General features: G+C 43.2%; 1 protein-coding gene and 1 long non-coding RNA gene across 2 annotated transcripts in view; one reads left to right on the plus strand and one right to left on the minus strand.

Annotated features, from left to right (window-relative positions):
* LOC106962585 (leucine-rich repeat and fibronectin type-III domain-containing protein 5-like) overlaps nucleotides 1-6,246 on the plus strand; it is a 68,488-nt gene that overhangs the window by 19,969 nt on the left and 42,273 nt on the right. Inside the window, exons 2-3 of the mRNA XM_015057078.1 lie at nucleotides 2,187-2,272; nucleotides 5,812-5,908. The gene's annotated coding sequence lies outside the window, so the exon portion shown is untranslated. The remainder of the gene's footprint in view (nucleotides 1-2,186; nucleotides 2,273-5,811; nucleotides 5,909-6,246) is intronic.
* The window catches only part of LOC106962586 (uncharacterized), a 13,924-nt gene continuing 12,930 nt past the window's right edge, over nucleotides 5,253-6,246 (minus strand). Inside the window, exon 3 of the long non-coding RNA XR_001428003.1 lies at nucleotides 5,253-5,264. This is a non-coding gene — a long non-coding RNA (uncharacterized LOC106962586). The remainder of the gene's footprint in view (nucleotides 5,265-6,246) is intronic.

Consider the following 6,246-nt stretch of genomic DNA (forward strand, 5'->3'; position numbering starts at 1 on the left):
GCTGGAGGTTTGAATGAGAGCAGAGACACAAACAGAAGAACTGAACCAGGAGAACTTTCTATGAAACAGGAATGTGACCAGCAGCAGAGGAAGAACAAACATGATGATGGTGACGTTTCACTGACTGGACGATCTCATGTTTACGTCTAGATTAGCAGTTTTCTCCTTCATTCCCTCCAAACCGATAATGATTTCCTTCTGTACTTGTTCTGTCATCATCTTTAACATTTAAGCCCTGCAGAGACTTGGACTGAGCTCTCGGGCTTCTGGTAATTTCTTGGAGCTTTATCTGGTCTGATCTTCAGGAAATCCACTCTTGAAAGGATGAAGACTTCAAAGAAAATGAGTTATAACCTCCCAGGCTGATGGGCAGCAACAGTTGCTGATCTAAGCCGGGTGTTGGCGCTCAGCTGGATGCTCCTCAGCAGCTTCTTTTGATCAGCTAATCAATGCATTGATCGATGCATTTTACCAGGCTGGCACTTCAGTTCTCTGAAGGAACACAGGGTGTACTTACTTTCCCACATGACTGTACTGACATTCTTCATTCATTGATGTTCCACATGTTGTGTTTTTGTCCTCTGTGGTTAAACTTTGAACTCTCTGCTTCTCTTTGTTGTTATGAGCATTAAATACTCATGATGGTTATAATTTATTAGACTGGTGACAAAAACCTGGATTATTATTTTTGTTTTATCTGCATGAAGTTCACCGGGGTGTTTTTAGAGTGTTTGTTTACATTCATGAGACATAAAATGTGGATTTGTGTTGCTCTCATATTTTCTCAGTTTTGCTGAGATTGTTTCATCACTTTTTAAAGGCTGATGCAAACATAATGAGCTGCTTATCTTTCCCTCAGTTATCGTTGTAGTAGAAATGGGGAAGTCTTGTAAAGGTCGTCTATAGTTGTGATGATAAATTGCTGAATTAAAAATAACTGCTTATTTTTAAGTTGACTGAAAATATAATTTTTGAAACGTTGAAAGTTGCACAATGTCATCATTTAGTTTTCTCTGGCAGTCAGAGGAAAGTGGCCTGTCGCAGGATCATTTGGTTTCTTTACCTCATCTGTTGAAACCTGCTCAGGTGGAGAAACGTCAGCATGAGGCTCGGTGCTGAACCTGCAGCTCTGCAGGAAGGAAGGTGAAGTTTGACTGATCGGCCACGTTTGTTGTTTTGGGCAAATTATTAAAATGTTGCAAAAAAGAGCGTAATGTCGTCATGCCTGCAAAAGACAGGAAGTCGCGGTTGCTAACTAGCCTGGACCAGAGAGTCCTTCCCTCCCAGCTGGAGGTTCAGTCTAACACTGTCTTCTGAGTTTGATGCCTCTGGTAAGGCAGTGGATGGGAGCGACCGCTGCATCAGGACTAAAACTCAAATGTTTCCAGTGGAGGACAGAAGCTCAGTGTTATGTCATCTGGCCTCAGCTGGTTATTTAAGTCTGAGTCTTTATGAACATCCCGTCAGATCATCTCTTGGCAAAATGTTTCTATCAGTTTGCATTTTTGTCCAGAACATCTCAGTCATTTGAGAAATGTAGCTTTTACATTTTGACCTATAATTTACAATTTGACACATTTATGCAAAGATTTGGATATTTTTAGGAGTGATGATAAACATTTGATCAACTGAAGCTCATACCATAATAAATCTACACAGAATGCTTGTAATTTTAAACAGGAGTGTTTCTACCAAACCTCATCACAGCACCGTCCTCTGAATTATTATCATTTAATCTCCAGTATCTTTGTCCAGCTTAAAACCGTCAGTAAAGTCGAGCAGCCGGCTGTAACGAGTCCTTCAGGTCTTCCTGTCAGTTGGTTTTAAATCTTGATGCTCACCAGAGAAACGATCTGATCCATCTTTAAGTGTCCAGCAGCAGCGCAGACGTGGGGGTGGAGAGAAGCAGATGCAGTGGAGGATGATGGGTAGAGTGAGGGTGTTGTGTGGGCAGAGATGGATGGATGGGTGGATGGGTGGTGAGAATGACAGAGAGATCGTGGAGAGAGTAGGAGAGATGGAGGGATGAAAGATGGTCCATCTGGGAGGAACTCCTCCCTCCAAACACACACACACTGCGGTGTCATCTGGTGTTTACCTTTCACACTGAACCGTGTGATCCAGACAGGAAGAGACGGAGGAATCGGAAACGGCTTTGATCACTCACAGACCTCGTCTGCTCTTAGAAGGAGGATTGTTTGCTGACAGGACCTCCAGGCTTTTCAGCGGCTTTTACTTGATGGTGCTAGCAGATGCTAACAGATGCTAACAGGTGCTAACAGGTGCTAACAGGTGCTAGCAGATGCTAATCCTCTCTGATGTATCGCACAGTCACAGGGAAAACTAAGTGCACCCTTTTCTAACAGATTTAACAGAAACAGCATCAGCCAGGTGCTGCTGAACAAACTCACTCCATAAACTGATAAACAGGAAGTGCTACCAGTGCACTTCCTGTTTCATCAAAATCTCCAACTGTTGCTGCAAACTGGTTTGGGAAGGGTTAGAAAGCAACAGCAACCCAAACACTTTTACTGCAGAAAGATATTATTTAGAAATGGAGAACATTAATAAACACTAATAGTTTTCTGGTTTTCCTTTTAAATGTTTTTCCTTTCCAGAAACCAGCAGCTAACAGTTTAGCATCGGAGCAGGAAATCGGTGCTTCCAAAAGCTGATAATGTGACAACTAGGAGTAGAAATGTGAAGCAACAGGAGTCGGTTTAGTGCAGCTGTGATCAGTTAATAAAAAATAAAAGAAAGAAAATAACGCAGAGATTAAAAGTCTTCACTCTGCACTTCTCTGGTTGATGACCTCTGACCTGCTGCTGCTGCTAACCTGTTAGCATGTCAGCCATGTGATTGCTGTCCTCATGCACTGGGGCGTGTGGATGATTTTTCCAGTCTAGCTTGTATTTCAGCCTCCCTCTGTGTCGCAGGCTGTAGTGGAGAATGACCCCAATGTTTCATATCCGTTTTCCATTTGCATCTCTGATAGCATCTCATATGCAGCAGATGTCCTAATTATGGTTTAATGAGTTTGTTTGCTGTTGCAGCTGGGGAGCTTCACATTCTACTTTTATTTTCCTCAGACAGACGCTGATCGTAGGAAGGCCTGCCATGCTCCGTCTCCCTGCCTCCTTTTTGTTTTGACCAGTAAATTTATGTAACAATCCGAGGGGAACCAATTTTATTCAGCTCAACATTTTTTAAGACCTTAAAGTCACAAACAGTGGATTTCTGTTTCTGCTACATTAAGCATCACAGCACAGATCAGAAACTCAGCAGTTTGTGCAACATTAGTTACCTTTCTTTCATCCTGGCCTAAAGCCACATTTATAAAAGAAATGTTCTCTTTTTGAGCATTTTCAACCTCATCTAAAGTTTTTGAGATGTTTGAAATGAAAACATAATATTTTGGACAACAGGAAGTGAAGCAGAGATCCTCGGCTCTTTCTCCTCCTGCTTACTGACCTGCTTCAATAATTGATAAAAGCGACTGGCTGGTATTGAGCTCAGTCCATGGGCTCAGCCAAGCATTGCATATAAACACACACACGCTCGTATACACACCTACACACACACGCACACACACACATATGAGGTAATTTACATAAACAGATTAAATATTTTCAACATTTCAATATTTCTGTCTTGCTTAATGACAAACATTTTAAAGTAAAACCAAAAGTTTGACACATTTGGTTGTTTTGGTCTCCTGCAGATGGATTCATTCTAAAATATCATTTATTTCATGTTTCTTCTGTTTGCAGATGAGGCCATTTGCTGAATTTTTCTGTTGCATTTGTGTTTTGCAGTGTTTTGTCCCAGTCAGCCACCGTACCAGAGGTACAGAACCAGGAAGAGATCCCAGCTGGACCCACAAGTTAAACCTAAATGGGAAGTTTTACTGCTGGATGATTTAATGTCTGGTTGCCGTAGCAACCAGGTAAAGCAGCAGATCGTGTGACATGTTCATGTTACGCCTCTGTGAAATCATCAGTTGTGTTTTCGTTCAACATGAACCAGTTCAGTTCAGTCAGGTTAGAATGAATAGGTTCATGTTCATAGTTCACTAGGTAAACATTCACAGCTTCAACATGAACTAGTTCTCATTTGTTTATCATATTGACATGAATGTGATGACATCATCATCCAGGCAGCATAAATATGATGTCATCGCTGCACTGGGACCCTGGCAAACGACTTATTTTATCCTGTTTCCTTTAAATAAATTTCAAGTTTTAGGGCATCTATGTTTGACAGAGTCACTTTTTAAACTGCTGCGGATTTTCTGCATAAAATATGCAACGATAAACACAGAGAACGTCTTTGCTCTTTGTCATGGCGGCCATGCTGGCCGGGATGTTCACTTCACTCCTCCAGACCTCATTAAGGATGCAGCCGTTCTTGCAGATTCAGATGAGGTCAGAGTGAAGGTGTCCTGACCTGAGGCGTCGCCCATTAGCCTCTTCACAGCCATGAACTGACCCACAGCGGCTCCTCCCTCCAGCCGTCGCTGCCATGCTCATCTGGCATCTCTGTTCAAATGGCAGCTGATAGATCTGGTTCTGACCGGGTTCTAAAGAGGTTTTTTATTGGTGTTGATTCACAGCTTGACCACATTTGGGATGTTTTTACCAGACTCAGCTGCAGATCAGGAGACGTTTTTCCCTCACGGTTGTTTTTCTTCCAGGGACATTTTCAGGATGGAACGACATTTAAAAGTTCATCAATAATAAATACTGGGAGGAGGCTACAGACAATGATTAATTCACCAAATCAGTCACTTGGTCATTTGCATGATTTAGCAGCAGAGCATCATGTCCTTGTGCTGAGGGCAGGGGGCGCCGGTGCGTATTAACTCCAGTCTATCACGTTTGGCAGGTTTGCTGACTGAATCCTTTCACTATGCAAACATCTGGTTTTAAATTCCTTCTAAAGATTTTTCTTAATGACAGAAAATCTGTATTTTCAGCCAGCAGAAACATTTTTTTCCATAATCTGAGATCAGAAGGTTAATGGCTGTTAAGACGTGTTCATACCTGTGATGGTGAGTCGCCACACAGATTTACAGAAAGAGTCTTTGTCTGATGACGTGAGTGTTTTTCTGGGAAATATTTCATAATGGACTCAGTCTTTGCGTTCTCACATTCAATCAGGCTGATACCAGAAACCGCCACACTATTAACGTGAGAGCAATCCCTGAAATCTCCTCTGCAGCCGAACTCATCCATCCTGCTCCTGATTCATCCCTCGCTCTCTGACTCCAGGCCTCCACCCTTTTCTCCACAGCTCCATCCGATCCCTGCCCTCCCATCCACCTCACTCTTTGCCCTCTTTCTTTTCCTCCTTGCCTCGTTTTGATCCCTCGCTCCCTCTCTCCGTCCTGCTGGCTCAGCTGGTATAGAAGCGGCCTTTGTTTCAGCCGTGTCCTCTATCCTTTGAAGGAGGAGAGCGGAAAGCGAGTCAGAGGGAAGAACTGAGGCTGGGTGTGGGTAAAGAAATGATGAAATGTGGGAAAAGAGAGAAAGTGGGTCAAAATGTAAAGAGATGAGGCGGATGAGGGAAGAGCGCGTCTGTGGGTCGATACTCTGGGTTGTTTGGGTCACTGATACCAGCAGCGTCTGAGGGCAGGTTTCCTGTGGGAGGATCGTCCACAAAGCGGATCATCTCAGTTAAACCAGCCAGTTAATTGATCATTAGTTTCTTCTGTATTCAGTCGATGCTGCAGAACTCGGCTCTCCGCCGCTGACAAAATGATGATTTTAATAAAGCAAAAACACTAAATATGACTTTGTGTTTGTTTCGTAGTGAGGACAGTGGAGCGGCGGTCAGATCCACCATGCTGAGTCCCCGTTGTCACATGTGAATCCTGTAACATGTGCAGAATGCTTCTACGTCTCTGAAGGTAAAACATCAGGTTCTTCAAATTCCTTCAACGTTAATTTGACAGAAACCCGGGACTCACTGTCCATCTGCGTCTTGAGAGGTTATTAATAAATGATGATTTATCCTGACTGGAATTCACCGAACAAACACAAAATGGTGCCTGAAACCTCAGCTGGAGAAAACAGAGGAATCAGAAGGCTGCAGCATTTTCTGCATGGAGCAGATGATGCAGAGCCAAACTGAACACCGGTCTCTGCTAGCTAAGCTAACCATGGTCTCTGCTAGCTAAGCTAACCGCGGTCTCTGCTAGCTAAGCTAATCGCGGTCTCTGCTAGCTAAGCTAATCGCGGTCTCTGC

Source organism: Poecilia latipinna, unplaced genomic scaffold, assembly GCF_001443285.1.
Source record: "Poecilia latipinna isolate Pla-1442-1.1 unplaced genomic scaffold, P_latipinna-1.0 Scaffold1435, whole genome shotgun sequence".
NCBI classification, from domain to species: Eukaryota; Metazoa; Chordata; class Actinopteri; order Cyprinodontiformes; family Poeciliidae; genus Poecilia; species Poecilia latipinna.